The 17276-nt window shown below is 45.9% G+C and overlaps 1 protein-coding gene across 5 annotated transcripts in view; it reads right to left on the reverse strand.

The window, feature by feature from the left end:
- SMG6 (SMG6 nonsense mediated mRNA decay factor) overlaps window positions 1-17276 on the reverse strand; it is a 261478-nt gene that overhangs the window by 169785 nt on the left and 74417 nt on the right. The window lies entirely within an intron of this gene.

The raw sequence follows: 17276 nt of genomic DNA on the forward strand, positions 1-17276 counted from the left end.
TAGTGGGCCAAGCCTCTGCCTGCAGCACCAGCATCCCATATGGGTGCTGGTTTGTGTCCCAACTGCTCCTCTTCTGATCCAGCTCTCTGCTATGGCCTGCGAAAGCAGCCAAGTGCTTGGGCCCTTGTACCTGTGTGGGTGACCCAGATGAAGCTCCTGGCTCCTGGCTTCAGTCTGGTTCAGCCCAGCAGTTGTAGCTACTTGGGGAGAGAACCAGTGGATGAAAGATATCTCTCTAACTCTGCCTTTCAAATAAATAAAATTAATCTTATAAAAAACGTGTGGGTCCAGAGCTGTGGCACAGCAGATTAAAGCCCCAGCCTGAAGTGCTAACATTCCATATGGCTGCTGGTTCAAGTCCCATCTGCTCCACTTCCAATCCAGCTCCTTCCTAATGACCTTGAGAAAGCAATAGAAGATGGCCCAAGTCCTTGGGCCCCTGCATTCACATGGGAGACCTGAAAGAATCTTCTGGCTCCTGGCTCAACTCCGGCCATTGCGGCCATTTGGGAAATGAACTAGCAGATGGAAGACCTCTCTCTCTCTCTCTCTCTCTCTCTCTCTCTCCCCCCCCTCCCTCTCCCCTTATCTTTCAAATAAATAAATAATAATAATAAAAAGAGGTCATTTTTAAAAAAGGAAAGAAAAGAAAAAAAGGAAGAACATCTAAACTGGCACAACTTCTTAAGAAACCTAGCATTGTGGCCGGCGCTGCGGCTCAATAGGCTAATCCTCCGCCTTGTGGTGCCGGCACACCAGGTTCTAGTCCCGGTCGGGGCTCCAGATTCTGTCCTGGTTGCCCCTCTTCCAGGCCAGCTCTCTGCTGTGGCCCGGGAGTGCAGTGGAGGATGGCCCAAGTCCTTAGGCCCTACACCCACATAGGAGACCAGGAGAAGCACCTGGCTCCTGCCTTCGGATCAGCGCGGTGCGCTGGCTGCAGCGCGCCGGCTGCAGTGGCCATTGGAGGGTGAACCAACGGCAAAGGAAGACCTTTCTCTCTGTCTCTCTCTCTCACTGTCCACTCTGCCTGTCAAAAAAAAAGAAAAAAAAAAGAAACCTAGCATCGCGTACCAAACGGGTCAAAAGACTTGAAACCCTTTAACCCAACAATGAGCTTCTATAAACACATTCTAACATATAATATGAAATGCAGACAAGGTTTTATGTATACATATGTTAATCACAGCATTATTTATAATACTAGAAACCTGGAAGAAAAAATCCCGAAACTAGGGTAATGATTAAATGAATGTTAACATGTTCATATGAGAACATTATTCAGCCATTAAAAATGTTTACAGGGGCTGGTGCTGTGGCGTAGTGGGTAAAGCCACCACCTACAGTGCCGGCATCCCATATGGGCACTGGTTCAAGTCCCAGCTGCTCCACTTCCTATCCAGCTCTCTGCTATGGCCTGGGAAAGCAGTAGAAGATGGTCCAAGCCATTGGGTCCCTGCACCCGTATGGGAGACTCGGAAGAAGCTCCTGGCTCCTGGCTTCAGATCGGCGAAGCTCCGGCCGTTGCAGCCAACTGGGGAGTGAACCAGCAGATGGAAGACCTCTCTCTCTCTCGCTCTCACTCTCGCTCTCTGCCTCTCTTCTCTCTCTGTGTAAATCTGACTTTCAAGTAAAATAAATAAATCTTTAAAAAAAAGTTTACAAAGAATTTTAAAGCTCTGAATATTTACAAGTGCAAATAGTAAAATCAAACATTGTCAGAATCTTTTCCATTATGAAAAACTCTTGAATATTCACACATAATACAGAAAGGAATGTCATTGCCAGGAAGTTGGTTTATAGGCAGTTTCCACTTTCTTATCTTTTTCAGTATTCTCAAAAAAATCCAAAATGTTAAATCTTAAGATTATGAGCAATAACCCAGTTAACAGATGCCCCCTGGCCTTCCCATTCAACCTTCACAGGCCAGACTGACTTTAACTAAATCTGACTGGAACTCAAGTCCACACATGTTTATTGAGAACTTACAAAGAACCAGCCCTGATTCAGATGCTCGTCATACTTTAGTGAATAAAACAGGCCAGAGACCTCCATTCTCAGGGAGCTTACACTCATGAAGCAGTGTAGCACAGGGGAAGCAGCAACAAATACAACAATTACATTATCCACATTTAGAGAGAGAGAGAGCAGGATAGGAAGAGCAGAGTATGGGATGGGAGCAGAAAACAGCGGTGCGACGCAGGGTGGTAGGGAAGGCCTCACAGAGGGAACAGTAAGCAGACTGACTTCATCACATGGATAGCTGGACACCGAACATTCCAAGCGAAGGGAGAGTCCAGGGCTTATCAGAGACGGGCAAGGCCAGTGTGGCTGACAAGCCACAGAGTAACCAGGCCATGGGAGCACAGCAGTGAATGAGGTCAGCGAGGAAACGTGGGGGGCAGGAAAGCCTGGAACACTGTGGCTTTTACCCTGAGCGAAACAGGAGCCAGTGAAGGAGTCTGAACAGACGAGTGACTGGATCTGACATTTTTAAAAGAACCACTGCTGTATGGGATGTAGATTATGAGTCTGTATGAACACACATGTGTATCTAAAAGGGAGAGGAAGGCAAAGGGAACAAGAGAGATCATTTAGGACTTTCAAGGCCTTCTGAACTGTCTTTCCATGCTCAAAAAGAAGTTTTATCCTCAAGGGGAATTAAAGCCATGTTTGCAAAGGTTTTTCTCTTACAATGAGGAATCTTGAAGAATGTGTCAATGGCCTGCACTCATGTCCATAGCAGGCATCTCAAAAATCATGATTACCAAACACTTCCCTCTGTTCACTGCCCTGACATGAGTTCTGGGCATCACCCTCTCTCAGGGGAGAGGTGAAAAGAGGTTATGCAAAACAGATAGTGATAACAGGGTGATGTCACATGTGTGCCTCACAGAGGTCCCCAGTGAATTCAGCTCATAACCACTCTACAGTGATTTACGCTATCCTGCCAACGCCAGCTGGAGAAGAAATGAAGAAAGCTGACACGGTCTTAAGCCCTGGGCAGGCATTGTAAGATCCTTCTCCCTCCCATTCCCTGCCAGTCCCTCCCCACTTTCAACCGCTGATCCTTGCCTCAGAAGCCAAAGTGTGAATAGCACGTGTCTGGATTTCAAAAACCTGCCCAGCAGTTGGAAATTCCCTGCAGCGTGTCAATTGCTGCATCTGCTGTTGGCACTTGGGGCAAGGGATCACACGGGCATTTTCTGAGCATAAAGCTTCAAGATGGGAGTTTTGTATCTGAAGAGAGGAATGAACAAGCTAGAAAGCTCCAATTACTGTAAATATATCGCTAAATACATGACAGTCTGCCTTCTTAAAAGGAAACGAAGACATGCAAGCACACTGAAGCACTAAGAAGAGCAGCAGCACAGAGTACCCTGACTAATGGAAAGGATTTTATGGACCAACAGGGTTCACCAGATATGCAATGTGATATAGCTGAAACAAGAGAGCACTTTTTCCCAGATCCCTAGCTCACACCCCTTTAGCAAATTATAAATGGCTTCTATCATCTCTGTTGCATAGTTCCCTCTCCCCTCCCTTTGCCATTCTTTTCCACCTACTTAGCCTTCTGAGTAAGTATTCTATACACTGAACACCTCTTGGAAAGATCAAAAAATGAGTCCACTAGCATCATCTACCATAAGCCTAGGCTACAAATGGACAGGAGCTGGAAAAGGAGCTGCCTTTTGGAAGAGTAACCCACATGCCTTTGCCGCTCTGGACAAGGTGGCAGTCACACTGCTCACAGGTAGAGCTTTTAAAAGGAAGGGGGTGGGGACAGCGCTGTGGTGTAGCAGGCAAAGCCACCACCTGCAGTGCTGCATCCCATATGGGCGCCAGTTCAAGTCTCAGCTGCTCCACTACCGATCCAGCTCTCTGGTATGGTCTGGGAAAGCAGAAGATGGACCAAGTTCTTGGGCCCCTGCACCGCATGGGAGACCTGGAAGAAGCTCCTCGCTCCTGGCTTTGGATTGGCCCAGCTCCAGCCATTGTGGCCATTCGGGGAGAGGACCAGCAGATGGAAGACCTTTCTCTCTCTCTCTCTGCCTCTCCTTCTCTCTCCGTGTAGCTCTGACTTTCAAATAAATAAATAAATCTTAAAAAAAAAAAAAAAAAAAAAAAAAAAACCTTTACAGAAAGCACTAGTAAGCCAGTAATATAAAAGGAAATCCTCTGGTTGGGGACTGAGTAACAATAGGAAACTAGAGATGCAAATATGGCAATTAGCCAAGCTTTACCCTCATGATACTTACTACTGATCCACTTGAGCTTTGGTTTCTTTCTTTTTTTGGTTGTTGTTGTTGTGTGTGTGTGTGTGTGTGTTTTGACAGGCAGAGTTAGACAGTGAGAGAGAGAGAGAGACAGAGAAAAGGGTCTTCCTTTTTCCATTGGTTCACCCCCCAAATGGCCGCCATGGCTGGCGCGCTACAGCTGGCGCACTGCACCGATCTGAAGTCAGTAACCAGGTGCTTCCTCCTGGTCTCCCATGCGGGTGCAGGGCCCAAATACTTGGGCCATCCTCCACTGCCTTCCCGGGCCACAGCAGAGACCTGGCCTGGAAGAGGGGCAACTGGGACAGAATCCGGCGCCCCGACCGGGACTAGAACCTGGTGTGCCGGCACCACTAGGCGGAGGATTAGCCTAGTGAGCCGTGGCGCTGGCCTTTTTTTTTTTTTTTTTTTTTTGTAAACATTTATTTATTTACTTGAAAGTCAGAGTTGGAAGAGAGAGAGAGAGACAGAGAGAGAGAAAGAGAGAGATCTTCCATCCACTGGTTCACTCCCCAGATGGCTGCAACAGCCAGAGCTGCGCCCATGTCCTTGGGCTCCTGCACCTGTGTGGGAGACTCAGAAGAAGCTCCTGGCTTCCCATCGGCATAGCTCTGGTGGTTGCGGCCAATTTGGGAGTGAACTGGCAGATGGAAGACCTCTCTCTCTCTTTCTCTCTCTCTGCCTCTCCTCCTCTCTCTTTGTAATTCTCTTTCAAATAAATAAATACTTTTTTTTTTTTTACTTTAAGGATTTATTTATTTACTTGAAAGTCTGAGTTACACAGAGAGAGAAAGAGAGGCAGAGAGAGAGAGAGAGAGAGAGAGAGGCCTTCCATCCGCTGGTTCACTCCCAACTGGATGCAACAGCTGGAGCTGCACTGATCTGAGGCCAGGAGCCAGGAGCTTCTTCCGTGTCTCCCACACAGGTGCAGGGGCCCAAGGACTTGGGCTATCATCCAATGCTTTCCCAGGCCATAGCAGAGAGCTGGATCAGAAGTATAGCAGCCGGGACTCAAACCCACATGGGATGACAGTACTGCAGGCGACCGGCTTTACCCTCTATGCCACAGCGCTGGCCCCAAATAAATAAAGCTTTAAAAAAAAAAAAAAAAAAACCTTAAAATTGAAAACTGAATGGAGCATATTTAATAGCAGATTAGATATTACAAGAAGATTCAATGAGCCACAAAAGAGTAAAGGAATTTAGGAAGTTATCAGGAATGCAGCACAAAGAGAGTTGGGAAAATAAAGCTTTCAGACATGTGAAAGAAAGTAATTCTAACATGTCTAATCAGAGTCATAGGAAAACAGACAAACATGGGTAATTGCAGTATTTGAGAAAAGTGAGAATTCTCCAAAACTGATGGGAAAAAAATCAACTAAAAATACATGAAGTCCAACTTATCAATAGCAGGAAAAATAAATCTAAGCTTAGAGAAATCATTAAAATGGCAGACTATCAGATTTTTTTTTTTTTAAAGAACTAGAAATCACCCTGAGAGAAAAGACAGAATCTTTTTTTAAGATTTTATTTATTTATTTCAGAGGTAGAGTTACAGACTGAGAGAGGGAGAGAAAAAAGACAGAGAAAGTTCTTCCATCTGCTGGTTTACTCCCCAAATGCTCACAACTGCTGGAGCTGAACAGAAACGCAGCCAGGAACCAAGAGCTTCCTCTGGGTTTCCCATGCAGGGCAAGATGCCCAAGCACTTGGGCCATCCTCAACTGCTTTCCCAGGCCATAGAGAAGAGAGCTTGATGGGAAGAGGTGCAACCAGGACTAGAACTGGCGCCTAAATGAGGTACTGGTGCTGCAGGCAGAGGTTTAGCCCACTTTGCCAGAACACCGATAGAATTATTTTAAAAAAGAAACAATCAGAATGATAGTTGACTTTACCCAGCAATAGTAGAAGCTCAAAGATAGTAAAATACCTTAAATGGACTGAAGAAAAGCGTCAACCTAGAATTCTAATAACCAGTGACTATAGATCTTCACAAATAAGGGTAAAGCGAAGATTTACTCAGATGAATAGAAAGCTAAGAAAGTATGCTATCAAGAGAACTTCACTAAACAGACTATAAAGAATATACTTCATGTTGAGAGAAAATGAATCCAGGAAGAGAGTCTGAAATGCAAAAATGAATGTAATAGTCAATATATGGGTGACTCTAAACATTTACTATCAAAATAATAAAAATAAACAATAACTTACCTTAAAGGGCTTAAAGGAAAAAAGGAGTTAATATATATGACTACAAAAGCACATAAATTAAGAAGAAACCGGGAACTGAATGAATAGAATTTAAGTGTTGTGTGGTACTGTTTGTATTGTCTAGCATAGTGAAAATGCTGATTAACTTCTGATTTTTGGCAAGGTAAGTATGCATGCTGTAATTACTAAAAGAAAAGGAAATCAGTGAGGAGGAGGTAATGAAATGGAAAAAATAAAAGCCATCCAAAACAAAGCAGAAAGAGAAAAGAAGAGAAATGGCACAGGCAAGAGAATGAGAAAGCACTGGAAAAATACGTTTGCAAAACATATATCTGATAAGAGACTTATGCCTAGATTATATAAAGAACCCTTAAGGGGGCTGGCACCGCGGCTCACTAGGCTAATCCTCTACCTGCGGTACCAGCACCCCTGGTTCTAGTCTCGGTTGGGGTGCTGGATTCTGTCCCAGTTGCTCCTCTTCCAGTCCAGCTCTCTGCTGTGGCCTGGGAACGCAGTGGAGGATGGCCCAGGTTCTTGGGCCCTGCACCAGCATGGGAGACCAGGAGGAAGCACCTGGCTACTGGCTTCGGATCGGTGCAGCGTGCGGGCTGCAATGCGCCGGCCATAGCAGCCACTTGGGGGCGAACCAACGGAAAAAGGAAGACCTTTCTGTCTGTCAAAAACAAACAAACAAAAACCTTAACGGGCTGCGCCATGGCTCACTTGGTTAATCCTCCGCCTGTGGCACCGGCATCCCATATGGGTGCCAGGTTCTAGTCCCGGTTGCTCCTCTTCTAGTCCAGCTTTCTGCTGTGGCCCGGGAGGGCAGTGGAGGCTGGCCCAAGTGCTTGGGCCCCTGCACCCACATGGGAGACCATGAGGGGGCACCTGGCTCCTGGCTTTGGATCAGCACAGCGCCGGCCGTGGCAGCCATTTGGGGAGTGAACCAGCAGAGGGAGGACCTTTCTCTCTGTCTCTCTCTCTCACTGACTATAACTCTACCTGTTAAATAAACTAAAAAAAAAAAAAAAAAAAAAAAAAAAAAAAAGAACTCTTAAAACTTAATAATAAAGACAAACAATGGGGCTGGTGCTAAGGCATTGTGAGTAAGGTCACTGCCTACAGTGCCGGCATCCCAAATGGGTGCCAGTTCAAGTCCCAGCTGCTCCACTTCTGATCCAGCTCTCTGCTATGGCCTGGGAAAGCAATAGAAGATGGCCCAAGTCCTTGGGCTCCTGCACTCGTGTGGGAGACCCGTAAGAAGCTCCTGGCTTCAGATCGGCACAGCTCCGGCTGATGTGGCCAACTGGAAAGTGAACCAGCAGATGGAAGACCTCTCTCTCTGCCCCTCCTTTTCGCTCTGTGTAACTCTGACTTTCAAATAAATAAATAAATCTTAAAAAAAAGATGAACAATTTGATTTCAAAATAAGCAACACATTTGAACAGATACTTACTAAGAAAATACACAAATAGCAAACATGCAAATGAAAAGTCACCTATAATTCTTAGTAATCAGGGAAACACAAATTAAATCAAAAGTGAAATAGTACTGCACAATCACCAGAACAGTTAAAATACAAAAGCCAAAAAAAAAAAAAAAAAAAAAAAAAAAGGCTAACAATATCAAGTGTTGGCAAAGATGTAAAGAGGTAGAACTCTTAAAACAGCTGTGGGAATGTAAATGGTCCAACCTCTTTGCAAAACTTTAGCAGTTTCTTTTAAAGTTAAACGTACACTTCCTATATGATCGAGCAAATCTACTCCTAGATATTTTCAGAAGAGAAAAGAAAACATGTCCACAAAAAGACTTGCATATAAATGTTCAGGGACGTTTTATTCATAACAGCCAAGTGTTCAACAAGTAACTGGATAACGAAAACCTTAGTATAGCCATACAATGAAGCAGTACTCAGTAATAGAAAGGAACAAAATACTGATACATGTATTAACAGGACTGCATCTCACAAACATAATGATGGGCAAAAGAAGCCAGACATAAGAGTACACAATGTGTCATTCCATTTACAGTAATCTCTAGAAAAAACAAATCTAGTACACAGTGGCAAAAAAGCAGCTCAGTGGTTGCCTGGGGCCAGGAGTATTACTGAAGATCACCCGGGATGGAATGTAACTATTAATTACTTAGACAAGTAAATTAACAAAACTCATAAAAATGAATGCTTAAAATGGGTGCATTTTATTATGTATAAACTTTACCTCATCAAAATTGATTTTTTTAAAAGATTTATTTACGTATTTGAGAGGTAGAGTTACAGATCGAGAGAGGAAGAGAAGGAGAAAAAGGTCCTTCATCCACTGATTCACTCCCCAAATGGCCACTAGGAGCCAGGAGCTTCTGGGTTTTCCACGCGGTGCAGGGTGCAGGTTCCCAAGCACTTGGACCTTCTTCTACTGCTTTCATAGGCCATAGCAGAGAGTTGGATTAGAAGAGGAGCAGCTGGGACTTGAACTGGCGCCCATATGGGATGCTGGCACCACAGGCAGAAGCTTAGCCTACTCCACCACAGCACTGGCCCCAAAATTGATTTTTAAAAAATAGAATGGGAGGGGCTGGTGCTGTGATGTGGCAGGTAAAGCCACCACCTTAAACGCCGGCATCCCTTATGGGGGCAGACTTGAACCCGGCTGTTCCACTTCCGATTCGGCTCCCTGCTAACATGCCTAGGAAAGCAGCAGAGGATGACTGAAGTGCCTGGGCCCCTGCACTCACATGGGAGATCCGGATGAAGCTCCTGCCTCTTGGCTTCAGCCTGCCCACCTCCAGCCGTTGCAGCCATTTGGGGACTGACCCAGCAGATGGAAGACCTCTCTCTATCTCTCCCTCTCTCTCTAACTCTACCTTTCAAATAAACAAAATAAATCACAAAAGAAAATACAGGCCGGCGCCGCTGCTCACTAGGCTAATCATCTGCCTGCGGCACTGGCACCCCGGGTTCTAGTCACAGTTTGGGCACTGGATTCTGTCCCGGTTGCTCCTCTTCCAGTCCAGCTCTCTGCTGTGGCCCAGGAGGGCAGTGGAGGATGGCCCAATTGCTTGGGCCCTGTACCCACATGGGATACCAGGAGGAAGCGCTTGGCTCTTGGCTTTGGATCGGCGCAGCATCGGCCGGAGTGGCCATTTGGGGAGTGAACCAATGGAAGGAAGACCTTTCTCTCTGTCTCGCTCTCTCACTGTCTAACTCTGCCTGTCCAAAAAAAAAAAAAAACCACAATGGGAACATGTAAATCTAAATATACTAATAATTACAATAACTGCTAATAATGATCGTAACAGCCTTAAAACTAAAAAAAGGCCATCAAGAGATGCATGGATAAACTAATAAGTGAATAAAATGTAGTATTACAGTGGCTGGTGCTGTGGTACTGCCACCTGCAGTGCTGGCATCCCACATGGGAACCAGTTCGAGTCCCAGCTGCTCCACTTCCGATCCAGCTCTCTGCTATGGCCTTGGAAAGCAGCAGAAGATGGCCTAAGTGCTTGGGCCTCTGCACTCCCATGGGAGACCAGGAGGAAGCTCCTGGGTCCTGGCTTCGGATTGGTGCAGCTCCAGCCATTGTGGCCAATTGGGAAGTGAACCAGCAGATGAAAGACCTTTCTCTCTCTGTGCCTGTCCTTCTCTGTGTAACTCTGACTTTCAAATAAATAAATCTTTTTTAAAAATGTAGTACTACAGCAATGAAAACAACTGAACTATAACTACACACACCAATGTGGAGAGAACTCACAAACATCACATGGAATGAAATAAGTCAGAGAGAGAGAAGAATATAAATAGTAAGGTTAGCATGATTCCATTTATATGCAAGTGAAAGAAAACTATATTTTGTGTAGAGGCATATAATTAGATGATAACACTATCAGGAATAGCAAGGGTCTGAGCTCCACCAGTCAGAGTGATGGGATGAAGCACAAAGGTGCATCTGAAGCCTCAGACAGAGTTCTATTTGCTATTATTTGTGGCTAGTGCTCATGCCCTCTGAGAACTGCACTTCTGACTACACACCAGTCCATGTGTATTCACTTCACGTGTTTTATACTCACACTCTTTTTCCACCTAGGCTAGCTATTCAGAGAGGCTTTCAAATGTTCTGGTAAAGAGGGCTGGACATGAGACCTGGATGTAATTTACTAGATGTGGGATTCTGCTTATGATACTTAGTTTTTGTGAGGTTTCTCATCATCTATGAAAACGGATACAAAATATCTGCACAGCCTATCTCAGAAGGCTGACAAGAGAATTAAAGAAACCACAAACTTAGCAACTATAAAGTGCCATGGCAGATTAGAAAAGAGTTGTTGCTATTATTTCTGACTAAGACTCATGCCCTCTGAGAACTGCAATTCTGACTATACACCAGTATTCAACACACAGCACATATCTGGCCTGAGAACACCCTCTCCCTGCGAACTATACATTAAGAATTTTATCTCAGGAAAAACTTTTTTAAAGATTTATTTATTTATCTAAAAATCAGAGTTACATAGAGAAGAGAGACAAAAAGACAGAGATCTTCCATCTGCTGGTTCATATTCCAGATGGCTGCAATGGTCAGGACTGAGCCAGACTGAGTCAGGAGCTTCATCCAGGACTTCCATGTGGGTGGCAGGGACCTAACACTTGGACCATCTTCTGCTGCTTTTCCCAGGCCATTAGCAGGGAGCTGGATTAAAAACAGAACAGCCAGGATTGTGAATCAAGAGCCCAAATGGGATGCCGGCACTGCAGGTAGTGGTATTACCTGCAATTCACAATGCTGGCCCCAGGAAAAACTTTTAAAAAAAAAAAGAGATTAGAAAGGGAGGACATTTGGGCCGGCACCGCAGCTCAATAGGCTAATCCTCCCACTGCAGCGCCGGCACCCCGGGGTTCTAGTCCCAGTCAGGATGCCGGATTCTGTCCCGGTAGCTCCTCTTCCAGTCCAGCTCTCTGCTGTGGCCCGGGAAGGCAGTGGAGGATGGCCCAAGTCCTTGGGCCCTGCACCTGCGTGGGAGACCAGGAGAAGCATCTGGCTCCTGGCTTCGGATCAGCGCAGTGCACTGGCCACAGCGTGCCAGCCATAGCGGCCATTGTGGGGTGAACCAATGGAAAAAAGGAAGACCTTTTGCTCTGTCTCTCTCTCTCACTGTCCACTCTGCCTGCCCAAAAAAAAAAAAAAAAAAAAAAAAAAAAGAAAAGAAAAGAAAGGGAGGACATTTGGTGCAGTGATTAAGATGCTGTTGGGGGTACTTCCATCCCATGTCAGAATGTCTGCGTTTGAGTCCTGGATCTGGTCTCAATTCCAGCTTTCTGCTAATGTGCACATTGAAAGTAGCAGGTGAGGCTCAAGTACTTGAGTCCCTGCCACCCAAGTGAGACCCAAAGTGAATTTGTGGCTTCTGGTTTCAGCCTAGCATCTGTGGGCATTTGGGGTAAATCAATGGACACAAGATCTCTTTCTCCTCTCTGTTTTTCAAATAAACCTAAGCAATTAGTTTAAAAAGGGAGGTGGGGAGGTTTGGAAAAGGTAGCTGAAAATCCTGCACCTAAAATTCCCCCAATCACTTTCCTTCAGAATATGTCCATCCTGGGGCAAAACAAAACAAAACAAACAAACAAAAAACTATAAAATGGCAACAGAAATGCAACAGGAATCTACAGCTCATATTAACCCTCGGCAATCACACTTTTGAACTCCACAACCAAGCTGCCACAGACACCAAACCAGATTATCTTGGGGCAAAAACAAAGACCATTTCTTGATGAGAAACTTTATTAATTCTATTGACAGGACTGAATTTTCTCACATCTTTAGCTCTTCACAACTGCTTCTCTTTCTGGAAGCAAGAAGGACCACAGAACTCAGAACTGTAAAGTTAGGTAGACCCCTTGACACACTCACTTTTTTTTCCTGTTCCTTCTCTTCCAGGGAACTAGGACTAGATCCACACGCAGAGACTGCGCTCCAGAGTCACCTCTCCCCCAGAGGCCCAGGGCACAGAGCTTCGACACTGGAAATCTATTTCGCACAACACTCATGGGCCAGGCTGCCTCTTTCTTTGTTGATTTATTCTAAACTGAAGAGTCATAAAAATAAAGGTTAGGTAGCACTATCAACTGTAAAAATTAGGCCGGCGCCGTGGCTCAATAGGCTAATCCTCCACCTGAGGCGCCAGCACACTGGGTTCTAGCCCCAGTCGGGGCACCGGATTCTGTCCCGGTTGTCCCTCTTCCAGGCCAGCTCTCTGCTGTGGCCCGGGAAGGCAGTGGAGGATGGCCCAAGTGCTTGGGCCCTGCACGCCATGGGAGACCAGGAGAAGCAACTGGCTCCTGCCTTCAGATCGGCATGGTGTGCCGGCCGCAGCGCACCAGCCCATTGGAGGGTGAACCAATGGCAAAGGAAGACCTTTCTCTCTGTCTCTCACTGTCCACTCTGCCTGTCAAAAAAAAAAAAAAAAAAAAAAAAAAAAACCTGTAAAAATTTACCCATGGATGCTTGTAGAAAAAAAGCCCCTGGGCTTCTAAAACCAGATATAGAAGGAGGAACAAGGAGGACAGTTTACACAGCTAAACTCAAGCCTAACCCCTCATGAAAGGTGGATTTCCTGTACAACTGTTCTGACAAGTGGAGGATTAGGCACTTCATACATTCTGCTTGGGTAAGAGACTCAGACAGAAGTGAAATGCCACAGGGGAGAAATGACTTCTCTAAAGGTCTCTAATGCTATTGTATGCTGGAAGAACCAAAATTCTCAACCAGAATCAACCCCCATACATAGCAATTGCAGGAAGTGTCCCAGATCTACAGGATAAAGCTCTACCCACCCCCCCATAGACAACTGCAGCTGTCTATCCCTCTGGGTCTCCTCCACAATGCAGGACTGCTAGCATGGTAAAAGCTGGCACAAATGCTAACACAGGGCTATGAACCCTGTTCCACCGCAATCCTAACCCTCAAAAGTTCCTTAAGAGCAGGCAACTCCAACAGCACAGGCAAGAAGTGTCTCTTGGGTGCCCTCTTGCTGCCATCACGGCTTTTCTGCAAGGTGGAATACTTTATGAATTGATAGAGGAAAAGGGAGGCCAGGGCACAGAAAAGGGAAGTTATTCCAGTGGCAGCCAATGAGTAAAATCCAATGATTTATAGGAAGTATAATCCAATAATATAGTAAAATAAAACAGTGTGTGCCTGAGATGGTTTTGATTCCAAAAATTATAAAACATATTTTTAAAAAAGAGAGCAAGAGGGCGAGAGAGAAAGAGGAAGGAGGGAGGGAGAGGCCAGACTGGAGCAAATTGGGCACAGATGGGGGACGCAATGGGGCTTCAGTGATGCCCTGCCACAAATGCGGCTTCAATTATTCCTTTTCAAGAAGCTAGAGTTTTATTTCCTTAAATTACAAATTTTTTTTTAAATTAAAATTCTTAGAGTGGTTGTAGTTTAGAACAACAGTTCCCCCTCCACATCACGTCAGCCAATCAGATGGCCACTGATGTATTCAATATTAAGGCACATGGAGAAGACCCTTTCTCCTCTCGGGCTCAGAATGCCATAGGAATTATCAACTGTGACGACACTCTGGGAACCACCTACCTCACCACAAGCTTGGGACACAGGAATGTGAGGAACACACTGCTCAGGGAGAGCTGGCAGAACTGTGGCTTTTCCCCACCCATGCATGCAACAAATACTAATCAATACCAGCACTATGCCAAGATACAAATGTATCTGTCCTCAATCATGAGGATTAGGATTCTGGACTCCCTGTAGTCCCACTGAAGTAGAATTTTGACAGAACCCATATCAAAAGAAGAAATAAAGGTCTTCCCAGAAATGGACCTTAAGTTTTAAGATTATTGCTGAGACCTGAAAGTTTAGTTGGCTAAATTAAGTGACATAACTTAACTTATTTTCCCCTATGAGAAAGGGGCAAGTCTGACCTCACAATCTCTGCCTTCATAAGCAGAGCTGGCTCCAGAGAAAACTCCAACCCAAGAAAGTTGCCGTTTTCTTACCACCATATAAGCCTTTTCCTCCATTTTGCCTTCTGTAGTGTCTGAAGCTTTTAAATAGCTCTATGTCCACAAGGAAAGCAGAAATGAAAGGGCATCATGGGGCTGGCGCTGTGGTGCAGCAGGTTAAGCTGATGTCTGCAGTGCCAGCATCCCATACTGGTGCCAGTACAAGTCCTGGCTGCTCCGCTTCCAATCCAGCTCCCTGTTAATGTGCCTTAGAAAGCAGTGGAAGATGGCTCAAGTCCTTGGGTCCCTGCACCCACAAGAGACCCAGAAGAAGCTCCTGGCTCCTGGCTTTGGCTTGGCTCAGCCCTGGCGATTGCAGCCATTTGAAGAGTGAACCAGCATATTGAAGATATGTGTCTCTCCTCCCCCTCTCTGTAACTCTTTCAAATAAATAATTTTTTTTTTAAAAAAGGGCTTCACAGTAAAGTGTCTGTAACAATATGATTTCCATCCTTGGACTGCAGATACTGTGAAAGGAGGACAGTTATACAAGGGTAGCACTGAACACAAAACATGAGTGATTCATTATAGTACTGGGCACTGGCAAAGCACACACTGTTTAAGTAAGGACTTCCCTGTTGCTCTCCAAATCATGTGCCCTAGGCACTACATCTACAGTGAAGGCTTGAGCACAGACTGAGAGGATCTGGACTGCTGTGTGGGCCACAAGATCTTCCCTGCTTCAGGCTGGAACGCTCCTTCTCCGCAGAGTCCAGGAACTGACATACACAAACACCCACCCAGAAGGACACGTCCAAGGAGAAATGGAAAGAAAAATGATGGCCCAGATGTTCTGTAACGCACAGCGACTGCCAAATCACCACAGACCCAAGCACCTGGGAGGGCCAGGCAGCGTCACACTCTTGCTTCCCGGTCTCAGCCAGACAGGGACCACGGCTCGGTGGTGACTCTGATAGCACAGAGACTAGCCTGGAGAAAAACCTTTAGAAGGGCACTGGCTGACAGGACAAGGGGGCTGAACATGCAGGGCTGATTTATCACTTCCTTACTCATAAAAATGTGACTCAAACTGCTGCTGATTAGTGAAGGATTTAAATCTTTACCCTCTCCCCAACCCCCTTGCCTCTCCACCCCCGGCACAGATGCTGCTACTCAGCCACAACACCCCCTTCTTGCCACTGTCCGTGCAAGCACAGCACAGGGGCCCAGAGAAGATGACTCATGTGCTGGGAAATGGAAAAGTGCATCTTCCCACCAACCAGCCCTGCTGAGCGCTCTGCTCACCCCTCTCCCAATGGCAGCCCACACAGTGGGGTCTGGACAGCTGCCTCAGCTGCACACCGGGTCCTTGGCAGCACGTCCACAGAGCTCTCTGTCCTAGTTGAGTGTTATATCCTGTGGCCTGGGCTGTTTTTCCCTGAAACACCCTTGGAGCCTCTGACCACCTCAGTCCATACTCCTCCTGGCCCCAGCTGTCTCATGGAGGTGAGAGTCAGGAGGAGCAGGGTCTCAATTACAGGCTTTTATGTGTCTTTCCTGACTAGAGGGTCCTCATTACAACAAACCATGAAAAAGAGTCCTAGAAAAAAGTACCTTGATCCCAAATCGGGGAACCATCCATTTCCTTCTTTCTCTGCAGTCACCATCTCACCTTCCTTTCACCCATATTTTCTTAACCTTTACTTAACAACAGCTATAAGAAAAGGACTCACTGGTGGCTTATGAAAATGCCAAGGTATTCCTTTTCACAGAGCAGAAGCTGCTAAAAACAGATGCTTTGCAGGCGAGAGCTGCAGGTCCTTTATATTCACACCTGCAGAGGCCCCAGGTCAGTCACTGCTGGAACAATACCCTGGCAGAGGTTGCAGCTCTGTACAGGCGCCTCACTGATCGCTAAGGTTTGTTTTCCATGGGAAGCAGGAAAACCAAGACGAGGGCATCTCAGGAGGTCCCTGCTTCAAAGTCTAGTGAGCCTCCTATTGGGGAGCAGGAGCTCCCTCCCCTTTGCATTTTACGGTTTCCCGGGACAGCATTTTACAAACTTTATTTTCTCCTTTTTGGAAACCAGTGTAGGCCCCCAGTACTCCGTTTTTCCTCAAGGCCATTTAAACAAATAGCTATCTCAGGAATAATTAGCCAAGTTCTAAAAGGCATCTGAGTCTCTGCATCATGCCTTATGCTGGCAATTCTAAATGCTATAGCAGGCAGCATAAGAGTAGGGAATTCTCTCAGATTCAGATGAGACTAGCAAAAGCCCTTGCTGGGTCCCAGAAGGAGCCATGTTTCAAGGGAAGGTGTGGCATACTTACTAACCAGGGACGTTCCCTGCCAGTAAGATGGGCATAACTCCCAGGTACAAGTGAGAAGGGAACTACATCAAGCTCAGAGAGAGAGAAAACAGGCTGAGAAAAGGTATGACAAGAGAACCTGCAACACTCAGTCCAGCAACACCAGGTCTGTTTTACAACAGTCTCCATAGGGCAATTCCTACTTCCTGGCATTTCAGATAATAACCTGCTAGCCCTGGGACAGAGCACTCTCTGTCTATTCTCTCAAATGATTTCTTGGCAGCATGGACCAAATCCTCCTTACAAACAAACACAAAAAATAATGCCAATTCCATGCTACACATATTTCCATCAGGGAAAACCACAACACCCTTATCTAAGTGGGGTGGAGGGAACAGAACAGATTCTGGTAACATCCTTTGACTATGACCTGGTCATCAGAACAAGCTCCCCACCCTACCCCCACTCCCATCCACCACTTTCCACCCTGCCAAACATCTCCAAAGAGGGTTAAGAGAA

The sequence above is a fragment of the Lepus europaeus genome, chromosome 18 (assembly GCF_033115175.1).
Source record: "Lepus europaeus isolate LE1 chromosome 18, mLepTim1.pri, whole genome shotgun sequence".
Lineage (NCBI taxonomy): Eukaryota > Metazoa > Chordata > Mammalia > Lagomorpha > Leporidae > Lepus > Lepus europaeus.